Source organism: Rhinolophus ferrumequinum, chromosome 7 (assembly GCF_004115265.2).
Source record: "Rhinolophus ferrumequinum isolate MPI-CBG mRhiFer1 chromosome 7, mRhiFer1_v1.p, whole genome shotgun sequence".
NCBI lineage: Eukaryota > Metazoa > Chordata > Mammalia > Chiroptera > Rhinolophidae > Rhinolophus > Rhinolophus ferrumequinum.
This window is the reverse complement of record NC_046290.1, coordinates 47,828,800-47,842,371: the sequence shown is the minus strand read 5'-3', so window position 1 is coordinate 47,842,371 and position 13,572 is coordinate 47,828,800. Positions and strand designations below refer to the sequence as shown.

Genomic DNA, 13,572 nt, shown 5'->3' with positions numbered 1-13,572 from the left:
GAAACTTCAGAAAATTCTGCCACACACACCTCCCTCCTTGGAGCTGTGCTTTTTTGATAAGCCCTCCTTACTTATCTTTGCTTTTTCCTACATTCCTTCAAGGATATGCTTGGCTAACCCGCCTCTTGAAATGAAATCCTTTTATGGTGTCCTCGGTGACTGCATCCCCTTGGCTGAATTTCTCGAACATGGCTGCCATTTGGCCTGTGATTTGTCATTTGGCCTAGTCAGTTGGCTCTTAGCATCTCCTATCTTCTTGGTTAGTTAGGTTCTGGGTGCAGGGACTACCTCTATTACTACAATGTCTTTCTGTGAGGGCAGGGACTGTGATTTATATCTCTTTGCATCCTCAACTCAAGCAATACATTTTTATTAACAGTGGCAACTGGGTTGAATAGCGTCCCCGCCAAATTCATATCTTTGCATATGTAATCAAGTTAAGATGAGATACTGGATGAGCATGGCCATAAATCCAATGTCTTGTATTCCTTAAAGAGAAATCTGGACACAGAGGAAACACAGGAAAAGGTCATACAATGACGGAGGCAGAAAACTAGAATGATGCAGCTGCAAGCCGAGGAATGCCAAAGATTGCCAGCAACCACCAGAAGCTACAGGAGGAGAAGATTCTTCCCCTCAGGAGGAGCGCAGCTCTGCTAACCCCTGGATTTCAGGCGTCTAGCCTCCAGAGCTGTGAAAGAACAAATTTCTGCTGTTTTAAGTCACGCTGTGTGTGATAATTTGTTAGGGCAGCCCTGAGAAACTTAACATCCTGAGAACGATGAGCATGAAGGCAGGGCCCAGGTGGCACCCCCAAAGTAGAGGCCTCTCCATGTCCTTGGTCTCACCTTTCCGTGGCCTACCTATAGCTTAACAATAGATCATCCCCCTGTGGCTTAAGCTCGGAATGTCCCCTGTCCCATCCAGTTCCGTTTTAGAAAATTACCCTGAAATTTACGATTAATGCCCTTAGGCTTATCGATCACAAGCTATCAGGCTAATCCCATCATTGTTCCTGGGTTGCTGACTCCCCATAGAATCACGTGGACAGAGGGAAAGCTCCATGCAGAGCCCTGGAACCATCACGTAGCCTCTGGAGGAACGTCCAGATTTTCCCTTAAAAACCCCAAGATGGTCTGAGAATGTTAAGACAGTTTTTGGAGGTTTTAACCTGCTGCCTTCTCAGACCACCAGTGCTCTGACAATAAACGCTTATTCTCTGACCCAAGTCCTGTGTCATCTATTGGCTGAGCGGCGTAGACAACACAGCCTGGGATTCATTTGGCCTCCGGTTTCAAGCATGCTGTAGTGTTTAGCAGAGGCCTTCTGGGCCACCATCCAGCCTTGGGCAACTGCTTTCTGAAGACCTGGGGTGCTGATCAGAGCAAGGGAAGGGACTAACTGAAGGCAGTGGGTAGAGAGGACAGAAAGAGCTAAGTATGGCCTGAGTAGAGAATGCTCTAAAAACAAAGTTTACAGACTTTACGTTAAAGGGGTTTTTAAGGTCTCATCATAGAAATAATTTGCTTTATGACAAAAAGGCTGATCTGGGAGGTGGAGACAGTGGAGCGAGTGAGTGAATGGATAACTTTATAATAAAATCTGCCTATTTGGGAGGGATTGTCTGTGTGTGGATTTTCATAGCACTCCTTAAGATAACTGGAAACTCCATGGTGTGAGCTGGGCTGATGGACGGCTGGTGGGTCATTTGGATTCCTGTCCTGGAGGCCTGTTTCCTCAGTTGTTAATGGTATGGACACCGGAACAGACCACCTGGGTCTGAATTTTGGCTCTGCCACTTACTGGCAAGTTATTTCACCTCATTTGACTTCCTCTCCTCATCTGTAAAATCAGAATAGAAATGGCACCTCGCTCATAAGGTTGAGGATTGAAAGAGTTAATCTGCGTAAATTGCTTAGAACAGGGTGGAAGATGGAAAATAGAAGCTTTAGCTGTGTTTATCACCATCATCATCATCACCATGTGCCAGGGAGGGACACCCAAGGAGTGAATTATGTGACCTTTAATGATTCTTCCAGAAAAAGGAGGTCCCACTAGGAAAAAGGAGATGATTGCAAAACCGACCGTTTGCTTGAAAATAAGTCTGCAAAATGAGTAATGCTTGCTTCTCCTGAGCACATGGAATTTTCTAAAAGGCAGGGTAGTCTCAGAGACTCTTGATCCTAGAAGTAAAGAATATGGGATCCCTTGCGGGCTCCTAACCGGTTTACCCGGTCCTATCTGGCTCTGCACCTATCCGGCAGGCATACAGTAGGTCCTAGTCAACATAGACTGACAGAGGAAGGAAGAAACTAGCTGGGATTGACTTTACTGGGCCTGCCCCATAAGGAAGGCCCTAGGCGCCTCTGGCCAGGAAAGAAAGGGAGCGCCGCCCGGAGCGTCAGGAGTGCGGGTATTATTAGCACAGTTCCGAGCATCCCTCCACGAAGTTGGCACATTCACAAGAACCCGCTACGAAGGCCGAGTCGTAGATATTGCCCAGTTGGCTACGTAGGTGTGTGCTTTCTTGCAATTTTGGGGTGAGCAGGGTTGGGACCGGAAACCGCGCCCACAAGGCCAGCCACCCTTACCTCTGCTTGAGGGTAAAGACGAAGCTTTAGTGTCTATTTGAAATGTAGGCACTGATTGAAAAATAACTTTGTACCCTATTTATTGGGCATCAAGTTCCACCTTCCCATGTTGCTCGTAGATGACATTGCTCCAGGCTGCGTGGGACACTCTCCGCATTTTACCAATCCGAGCGGGAGACTCCTGCTGGGCTGGTGCCTCGCAGAGCCCCGCCTTCGCAGATGTAAGTTTGCTTTGTCACTGCCCTGTGAGCGACTTTGGACAAGTCACTTAGCTCTCCAGACCTCGGATTTCTTGTCTTTAACTTGGGAGGGAACCGAACCTTGATGACGCTCAGAGCAGCGGCGGAGACCCGGGCGGCTCTGCGGCAGCAGGGGACGTGGCGCGCGCCTCGGAACTTTGTCCCGAGCGCGGAGCTGGGACCCCGGCGGGAAGGCGCCCGGAGCTCCCTCTGCGGGAACGCATCGGCGGCGCTCCTCCTTTCTCCTGCACGTCACGGGGACCGCTCGGAGTTCTCCCACCCAAGGCCGAGGGAGAGGAACTCCATCGTCTGGCGCGTCGCCGAGGTGGCGAAGGAGGAGGCGGGAGCAAGCCGCCGCCGCGGCGGAGGGGCCGGGAGCCCAGAGCGCAGCTCGCGGCTCCAGCCGGGGCGGCCTCTGCAGCCGCGGGGACCCCGCGTTCGGGGCTGCCCCGCTCTCTTTCGTAAGTCGACTTGGTCACGCAGGCCAGCGAGGAACGCCGGGGACCGGGGTGCGGGGCTCCTATCCCAGCCGCTTGGTGGCCGGGACGCCCGGACCGGACCCTGTCCTCCTGACTTTCACTTGCCGCCGGGGAAAACTTGGGAGCCGCGTCCCTCTCGGGGATGGGGGCGGAGGCGTCGGCCTGGGGAGCCGCATTGGGATCCCGGGCTGAGCTCCGGCCTTGGCCCCGCGCCTGCCGGCCTCCAGGTGTCCCGATGGGCTGCCACGGGCACCGGGCAGGCGGAGATGGAGTCGCGGAGTGCGTGGGCGACCCCGCCGTGCTCTAGGCGGACGCTGGAAAGTTCCGAGGCGAGCGCTGGGAAAGCGGGGGGCCGGCGCGTGTCAGAGCCAGGGGTCCTGAGAGCGGGTCGCGGCGCCTGCACCCGGGGCCCCAGGGCAGAGCGAAGCGGGAAGGCCAGGAGTCCCCGAGAGCGTCCGCACCTGGGTTTCCCCCGGACTCTCCCCGAGCGAAGAGAACGCAGCTGCCGGACAGACCCTTTCCCGGGGCCAGGTCCCGCTGTCTCGGTCCTCCTAGGCCGAGGGCTACCCAGACCCTCCCAGATGAGGGGAGCCCCGGGACGGAGTCCCCACGCCCGCTTTTCTGAACCCGCCCGCTAGCCTCGCCGCAGCCCTGGATCCGCCTGGCCGGGCCACGCCGCCCAACAGTTGGGCGTCCCGGCCCCGGGAGGCGGGAGGCGAGGGGGCGGGAGAGGGAGGCGGTGCGCGGGAAGGGGCTGCTGCTGCGGCGGCGGCGGGTTCTCCCATAGGACCAGGTGTGTGTGGGGGTGGCGGGGGGGTGGGGTGTCTCTTAATTGTTGGGGCATCTCCAGCTGCGGGACCGACTTCCAGGCCGCGCTCTTGGCAGGGAAGGTCTTGTGCGCTTTCTAAGGTCAAGTGCTGGTGTGCGGCGGAGCTGGCCGGCCACGTACCCTGGCGAAGCAGCGGCTCCTCCCTCGGCCGGCTGGGAGCCTTCGGGGATCTGAGCCAAGAGGTGTGGACTCTGGAATCGGTTTACCATCGTTACTTAGGCTAACGGTGCGAGTGGGTGGTATTGTTTTGTAAATTTCAGAGCTCTGCTTTCCGGCTTGGGGGAGGTTTTCCGTGTGGTCGTAGCTGGGGGAACTTGTGTGTTTTCCCCCTGGCTGGACAAGCGGAGAGGTGGCCTTAGCCTTGCGGCACTTGTCTTTTCCTATTCTCGTCCTAAAAATTGAAAAGCAGCAAACTAGAAGATGAAAGGAGTTGGGGATAGATAATATGAAGTGTCCACGTGATTTGGTAGACGTAGAAGTCACCCCTTTTGATCTTACATGCATAAAACATGCCCTTACTATTAAACCGCCTATCAAAGACAGTCTGGAGCCTAACTGCCCTTTTTGACAGCTTTTGTTGATAGTGTCTTGAAGAAGTAAAATCTTTAACAGTAAGTGAATTATTGCAGATAGCAGTTCCTATGTTGCACTTTCTAAGGACCCATTTCTCTGTCAGAAATGACCAATTAGGATGTTGTTGAATCATCTCTTAACTTATATTTGCAGCGAAACGATAGCTAAAGAATCAGGTTGTGTGACATTGTTTCCAGAAAAGACTGAAAAGAGTTTCCTTTGGGAGTAGGGGAAAAGTGTTTCTCCTGTTTATTACTTGAAGTCATTCCTTTGAGAGGCAAAGTTTATAGTTATATGCTAAATGCCACATCGTCTGCAGAGAGGTGGATAGGGATGAATGGCAGAAACTGGGCAATTAGTCAAAGTTGGAGCTTGATGGCACCATGCTACATGCCTCAGAATAGGCCGGCAATAAATAGTTATCAAACTGACTTTGCATGAACTCAGGTCATGGGTGCAGAGGCAGGTAGAGACTATACGGACAGTGCCCAGTTTCTGCTCTCTCCCTTGAGAATCGTTGACAAGTGGAGCTGCTAGTGATGGGAGTATGACTTGGGGACCCGGGGCTTACCATAGCACCACATACTATAAGGAAAACTATGTCAGCTTCAAAGGACTTCCTTTTTAGGCTAGAAGGCAGGAGGAAAACAGTAAGACAGTAAGATTATGTAATGCAAAGTTGAAAAGTCACTTCATCAAGCCAAATTTATTGAGCACTTATTGTGTCAGGCTGTACTGGGTGCTGTGGGGACACAGATGTGCTGCACTGTAGGCAGGAGGCTTACTGGGGAGATTTAAGGTGGTGCTCACCTACTCACCTGAAGGATGGGTAGGAGCTGCTTAAGTAAGTGGAGGGAGGGGAAGAGAAAGGGGGGAGTATGCTCACCCCTGGGAAAGGTGTGCACTAAGACAGAGATGGGGAGAGCAGGGATTGTTCAAGGTCCAGTGTGACCTGAGGGGAGAATGGCGCCGGGTGAGGTCAGCAGGTCCCAGGGCTGGATGATGCCAGATCTTTAGGCCCTTTTGTGGAATTGATCCTCGGGGCTCTTTCACATTTGAAAGGATCCTGGTGAGATTTAAATTCAATACAAAGCTCCAATTGCTGTGTGGAGGATGGATTTGAGGAGCCCCTAAAGTAGACAGGGCTGGTTTTGGGGTTATGAGAGGCTGGGCAGTCTAGGCTGAGGTAGTGGCAGTGGGGTTGACACAAGTAGGTGGATTCAAGGCAACTCTGGAGTGACCTGGTGACTAGTTTTGTGTAGAGTGTGAGAGTGTGGGGTGACTCCTGCTGAGTTTGGGCTTGAGCGCTTGGGTAGAGCTGGCTCTGCTCTTTACAAGAGGGAACATGGAGGAGGGATGGGTCTGAGGAGGAAAGACAAGTTTGGTTTTGTTGTCTGAGGTACTTTCGAGGCTCTGGAGTGGTGTCGTGTGGGGGACCCTGCTCGCTGAGCCATTTGTCTTGCGGGGCGGCCTGCAGGGCCTCTGCTCCCGCTCCCCACATAAGAATGCAGGATATGGTGAGGCCAAAAAGGAACACCCACGGAGCCATAGGTAAGGGAGTCATACTACTATGGTCTCACTGGAGGCTGGAGTCACACGACCTGCAACCTGCTGTCTGCTTCTCTAGCCGCCAACCATCTGACTCTCCACTCGACTCCCTCACCAACCCGCACAGCCGCAGCAGTTATATCAGTGTCTAATTGGCTAACTGGTTACAGCTGACAGCCAACTAGCCACAGCTGATGGCCATCTACTACCCGAGCCAGCACCTTTCCAGTGAGGCCGAGAGCCTGGAAACTGCTCTCTGGGCTGTCCCCACAAGTGGAAATACTTAATAAGTGGTTGGATAGAGCAGCCCCCAGCTGATCCTCCAAAGAAGCTGGTTATCATCTGTATTGGGGTGTTATGTTAAGCCTAGGGTGGATTGGGGGAGTGGTGTGGACCTGGAAAAGAACCCCTATTTTCTTGAGGAGAGGTGGGAGGAAAACCAGGGCCGTGCTGGATCTCCAGCTGTAGTGGGAGTGAGCACCTGTGTGGTGTGCGTGTGTGTGTGTGTGTGTGTGTGCGTGCGTGTGCACTACAAGGTCATCACACTTACCTGGAAGCAGCTCCTCAGGTAAGAAGTGGGACAGAGCTGGCTTTCTTACGATGAGAGAGCCTCACCCTTATTGATGTGTGAACGGGATGGAGCGAGTGGGAAGAGGTTGACCACACAGGACATCTGGAGGCCGTCCCTCTCTCGGAGTATTAGGTAAAACACAGTCTGATTCTGCTCGCATTTTGATATCAAACTCATATAATATAAACCATCAACATCTTACTGAAACAATATTTTGAAGCACTTATAATGGTGAAATTTGAAGTTTTACTTCACAGATCATGCAAATTTAATGATTTGGAGAAACAGATGGAAATCACACAACAGAACGTCAGTGTGGCTAAGAGTGGCCTCTGGAGTGAGACTTCAGAGACCCTGGTTGTGGCCCTGCTACTCCCTCGCTTCAAACCTGGCCCAAGTTTCCTGACCTTTCTGCCTTGGTTTCCTGGTCTCTGAAATGGCACCACACCTAAGGGGTGCATGCTATATGGTGCCTTCTTGTGGTCTATTGTGAAGACTGCATGTGTGCGTCATGCATGTGCAGTGTCTGCACGAGGTCTGCATGTATGCATGATGCATGCGCAAGGCAGGCATGTGTGCCTGATGTCTGCACAATGTGTGCATGTGCTTCATACATATATGTACAATGTGTGCGTTGTGCCTGGCACACAGTGCTCAGTAAGCCTTAGCCCTGGTGGTTTTGTTATGATGTCATTGCCATCATTTCCAGATGTAGAATCTGAGACTCAGAGAATTTTGAGAACCTGTCCAAGGCTGTAGAGCCAAACAGTGGCAGGATCGCATTTGCCTGACTCCCAGGCAGGGGCTTCCACTTAGCATGTCAACAAGTGTCAGGTGCTGGATGACATATGAAATTAACTGTGATAAATGGATACGGTGGGTGCTCACCAGAGTGCAGAGAAGCAAAACAAGATACCAGTGTCAAGGCATACAGACTTTTCCTAAGCACTTTAGAGATGTATGTTTTGTATTAATTTGCATTGCTTTGCATGTCATTTTATATGCATTTCCATCTGCTGGTAATTTTCCTAGTGAGATCTAAAGGCTGAAGCTTCAAGTATATAAGATCAAATAAAATTAATCGGGAATTAACCACACCACAGCTCCATTGTGCTTCAAAACCTAATGGGCCCCTGGGCACAGTGGGTTCAGTGTGGGCTTGTGGGGAAAGGACTGGATCAATATTTACTATTTTAGAAGATGTGGGAAGCCAGATACCATTTGATAAAAGCAGGTCACATCTTAATATGTAGTGAAGCTTGTTCTGCTGAACATAATAGAAAAATACAGGAAAGATGGAAGAAGACTGGACGGAAACTGCCTATCAAATAAAATGCCAGGAGATGAAACAGAAACAGAAACAGAAGTCAGCTTTACGAAGCTGAACTAATAAGAAACACTAAGGGTCAGTAGTTAAAGCATTCTGCTAAGCAGTATGAAATTGTAAGCATAATCTTAGATACAACCTTAAATGTGTGGGGTTTTAAAACCAATAAATTCTCCCTAATTTGGACTTATTGGGAAATAGGCCATTGTGTCTTAGTAAAATCTTAGAATATACGAGGTGTGATTAAAAAAAATGTGAACGTTTAAATTTTAAAAATTTATTACAGTAAAAACACATTGCCTTTAATCCCCCTCAAAATATGCCCCCTCGCTTCGAACACACTTATCCCATCATTCTTGCCACTTTCTGAAGCAGTTCTGGAAGTCCTCTTTCGTGAGTATCTTTAGTTGTGCTGTTGTGGCTGCCTCCATGTCCTGAATCTATTCAAAACATTTCGCTTTCATGGTCAGTTTTACTTTGGGGAAGAGCCAGACGTCGCATGGTGCCAGATCTGGTGAATAAGGTGGATGAGGACACACCGTAATGTTTTTATTTGACAGAAATTGCTGTACTAGAGTCAATGTGTGACATGGAGCGTTGTCATGATGGAGGATGAAGACACTCACGAAAGATGACTTCCAGAACTGCTTCAGAAAGTGGCAAGAACGATGGGATAAGTGTGTTCGAAGCGAGGGGGAGTATTTTGAGAGGGATTAATGGCAATGTGTCTTTTACTGTAATAATTTTTATTTAAACATTCACTGTATTTTGTGATCACATTGTTGCTGTGTGTGTGTTTTAAGTATAATTTTGTGACTTAGGGCAGTGGTTCTCAACGTGCGGTCCTTGGACCAACTGCATCAGCATCTCTTGGGAACTTATTATTTTGCACCTGGGAAATGCAAATTCTGAGAACACCATATCTGCTGAATCAGGACTTCTGGGCCCAGTAACCTGTGTTTTAGTATTTGGAACCAGCTTCAGTTCCCCCTTGAGCTTTCACTTCTTCGGTCTTAACCTTCCATTTCTCTCTTGTAGTCACTAGCTTCTCACTGTGCTGCATCCTCAGTGTCCTCACAGAGGATTATACCCAGTCACAAATCCATCCCTCTCTCCTTCCCAAGGCCTAAATTGGTGGACGATGTTTTCTAAGATCCCTTAGACAATCACACTCCACAGCTCTATGGTTCTCACGCTGTCTAGAACTACATTGGTTTTGCTGACTTTTTTTTTAAAAAATCTTCTGGCAGTCTCATACCAAACAAACAGACTCTTCCCAAACAGACAGTCAAAACGCTGCACTGTTCTCTATAGAGTCTCCTGTTAAACCACATTTCTCCATCTGGTACGAGTGCAGTTCATTTCTTGGACCTAAGTGTTAGTTTTTATCTCTGTTAAATTTCATCTTACTAGATTCAAGTTTATCCAGATCTGTTTGTGTCCTACTTTTTTTTTTTTTTGTAGAAAGCTTTATGTCCTCTGCCAATTTGGCTGCTGCGGCATGTCCTGGCCCCAGGAATTAACGATATGACTATTTTTGTGAGAGGCCTTCCCCACAGTTAATGAGGCTTGAAAACTTGGCGTCTTGTGCAGTCCTTGTGGGGCTAACAGAGTAATTGTCATTAGTCCCGTCATTGTTCCCGTTGAAATTACTGCTGTTCGGAAGCGCTCCCTCACACCTCTGCTGCACGAATGGCTTGTTTCCTAGCTCTGTCCTTGGTGCCTCTCACAGTACAGTCATCTGTAGCACGTAGTCAGGAGCTGCTTCCCCTCTCTATCCTGTATTTATACCACCAGCTGAGGTTTTTTGTTTTTCTGTTTTGTAGGTGACACAAAGGTAAGTTTTAGCTTATCCATGGTCACATGAAGGTGAATTCAGAAATTTCAAAATAACAGGAAGTAAAGATTGTGCCTCATCATTTCTCTCTGTTTCCCGGCCACCACCCTCCGCCCCCCAAGTTTTAGAACTCAAGAGTTTTGTGCTCAAGTCCACATTTAGCCAAGAGATTCAGGTTTTTTAATATTTTTAATGTAAAATTTTGTTCATACATAATTCTTTTTTTATTTTTTAGAATTGTTTTTGAAAATTAAATTTATTGGGGTAACATTGATTAATAATAGTTATGTGAGTTTCAGGTGTACAATTCTATAATACAAAATCTGTATAATGCATTGTATGCTTACCACCCAATGTCAGTCCTTCTGTCACCACGTTTGACCCCTTGTACCTTCTTTATCCTCCCTCCATTTCCCTTTTCCATTCTGTTGTCTGTGTCTATGAGTTTGATTATTTTGTTCATTCGTTTGTTGCTTTCTGTTTTATATCCCACATATGAGTGAAATCATATGGCTCTTGTCCTTTTCTGTCTGATTTATTTCACTTAGGGTGATTCTCTCAAGGTCCATCCTTGTCGTCCCAAATGGCAATATTTCATCAATTTTCATGGCTGAGTAGTATTCCGTTGTGTATATGCATCACCTCTTCTTTATCCAATCACCTATCGAAGGACACTTTGGTTGTTTCCATGTCTTAGCTACAATGAATAATGCTGCAGTGAACATAGGGATACATTTATCTTTATGGATAAATGTTTTCAGGTTTTTTGCATAGATATGCAGAAGAGGGATTGCTGGGTCATATGGTAATTCTGTTCTTAATTTTTTGAGGAACCTCCATACTGTTTTCCATAGTGGCTGTACCAATTTACATTCCCACAAGCAATGTATAAGGGCTCTTTTTTCTTCATAGCCACTCCAACACTTGTTATTACTTGTCTTATTGATAAAGAACCATTCTAACAGGTATGAGGTGATAGCTCATTGTGATTTGGATTTGCATTTTCCTCACACCTAGTGAAGCTGAGCATCTTTTCATATATCTGTTGACCATCTGTCATACATGATTCTTAAAAGGAGTACAATTAGATAATATAATTGTACAAAAAAAAGTTTTAATAGGCAAAAAGCAAAACAACTTTATATCATAAATTCTTTCAGCCGTGGTTGCTAGAGTATGAAGTACATGAACCCTACACTGTTATTCATGATCCTTATCTAATCCTACTCAAGCCCTCTCTCTCTTTCCCTCCCCCTGCACTAAAAGACCAGCCTTAAATCAAACTGCAAAAATCTTCAAAAAATCCAAGCCTGCTTTCCTCCTCCAAGATGCCATGAAACCTCTTTCGATGTGATGTTCTCCCGTACCGTGGCAAGCAACGAAGAAAGTGCCTGTGCTAATGGAGCTCCTTGTAATCCCTAGCAAACCTCCATGAATACTCCGTACTTCTAGCTCTTTGATTGCTTTCAGTCTCCCACCTTCTCCTCTTCTTGTTTTCTAATCTAGTTAAGGGGAAAAAGACGAAGTTGTCCCGTTGGAGGAGGATGTCCTGGCTGTGCTTAGACTGGAGAGTCGGCCTGTCTGCTCTGGTTATGCTGGTCCTGTTTCCAGAGGCTATGCAAACTGGCATTTTTTCTGGTCATCCACCAGATCTGGGCAGCCCACAGCAGGGCAGCTGGTTCAGACTGCAGCAGAGGGTGGGTGGTTGTGCCCAGGAGCAGGAAGAACAAGGCCCCAGTGCTTGCCAAGGTCCCTTTTCTCTTCCTTCTTCTGGTCCCCTGTGTCACTGCAACATACTTGGCATATTTGTACTTCTGTGTCCTTTCTCCACACCCACATTCCACCTGGGTGGGACAAGGAAGGGCAGCCATCATGTTCCACCAGGTTCTCTCTTTAGCCTTTCCAGCAACTTCCCTGCCCTACAACCAGCCAGGAAGAGTCAGACAGATGTAGTATTAGATAGGTCGGGAGAGAGAAGTGGGATGACACACAAAGTAGACACAAAAACCAGACCATAAAAAAAAAAAAAAAGTAATAGAATCATATGGAGATTATGGAGCTGAAGGGATGAAGGAAGGAAGGGATGGGGAACCAGAGGAGAGATTCTAAGACAGGAGAAACATAAAATCAACACCGTGGCAAGAAAATCCCTGAATAAAAGAAACGTTTCCAAATGCTAGCTAGTGGGAAATTATTTGTACAATAAAATTTAAATGTAACAAAATGACTGGGATTTCTTGGGATTGTACTATCAAATCATCCAAGACCTCACTAATTATTTCTCTCTGTATTCCTTCAGGCAGCACAGTTTCTAGCTGTATCATCTCCCCAGAATCTAGACAGTGCCTGCCCAGCATGGCATGCGGTACGCACACATAAATGTTTGAATGGATGGGCAATCAATTGAAGGGGGAATAGAAAGAAGTAGGATATATAAGCATCAAGATATGTGTGTGCGCGTGTGTGTGTGTGTGTGTGTGTGTGTGTGTGTGTATAGTTGTATGTATATACATATTACCCAAAAGAAGTGAAAGCAGGAAGGTGAACAGATAACTTGTATGTCCATGTCCATAGCAGCATTATTCACAATAGCCAAAGGTTGGAAGCAATCCATGCAAATGTCTATGGACAGTAAATGGATAAACAGAATGTGGTATATACAGTGGAATATTATTCAGCCTTAAAGAAAATGGATGCAACTTGAAGACATTGTATTAAGTGAAATAAGCCAGTCATGAAAGGACAAACATTGTGTGATTCCTCCTATACGAGGTGCCGAGAATAATCAAATTCATAGAAAGAGAAAGTAGAATGGTGGTTACCAGAGGCTGGGAGGGGGGAAGAAATGGCAATTAGTGGGTAATGGGTACTGAATTCAAATTGAGGAAGATGAAAAAGTTCTGTGGATGCACGGCGGTGCTGGCTGCACAACAGGGTGTATGCTACAGAACTATACACTTCAAAATGGTTACAATGGTAAATTTTGTTATGTATATTTTACCACAATAAAATAATAGAAAAAAGTTTTTATGATCTTCAATTAATTGATAACTATGGAATAAAAAGAAATGTTATTTTTCTAACATAGAAATGAAGCAGGCAGTACTCGGAAAGTATCTTGTATATTATAGCAAGAAGACAGCAGTGACACCAGATTTAAAAAAGATGTTTAAAAACTGCTACTAAGAGTGGATTACCCGAATCCTAATATGAGACAAGGACTTTCAAAGGCTTTCAGTCCTGCTCATTCCTAGTTACCCCTATGATGCCATCTGTAAAAAAACAAACAAACAAAAAAAACTTTTAATTTGAAAATTTTTAGACCTCCAGAAAAGTTGTAAGAACAGTGTAGTGGGCACCCATCTGATTTACCCCTTGACCATAAGAACGGGGACGGCTTTGATGGGGCTTCTGCACCATCCTACCAGATGAAGACCCCCCTCAGTGCTGCCTCTGGGTGCCGGAGCCCACGTGGCATGTTGTGGACGAAGTCCGATCCCTGTTTGCAGAACAGCCTCTGCTCTGTGGTCGTCAGTACTCGCCTGGCTGTCGCTTGTTTCAGTGCTTTCCGCCCCTTA

The 13,572-nt window shown here is 47.3% G+C and overlaps 1 protein-coding gene across 3 annotated transcripts in view; it reads left to right on the top strand.

The window, feature by feature from the left end:
- Positions 1-440: 440 nt before the first annotated feature.
- The window catches only part of GCNT4 (glucosaminyl (N-acetyl) transferase 4), a 32,234-nt gene continuing 19,102 nt past the window's right edge, over positions 441-13,572 (top strand). Inside the window, exons 1-2 of one of the 3 annotated variants that reach the window (XM_033110611.1) lie at positions 3,229-3,291; positions 4,195-4,320. The gene's annotated coding sequence lies outside the window, so the exon portion shown is untranslated. Of the gene's footprint in view, positions 2,813-3,167; positions 3,292-4,194; positions 4,321-13,572 lie in introns of those variants that run through there. The other 2 variants (XM_033110612.1, XM_033110610.1) reach the window with 2 other exon arrangements.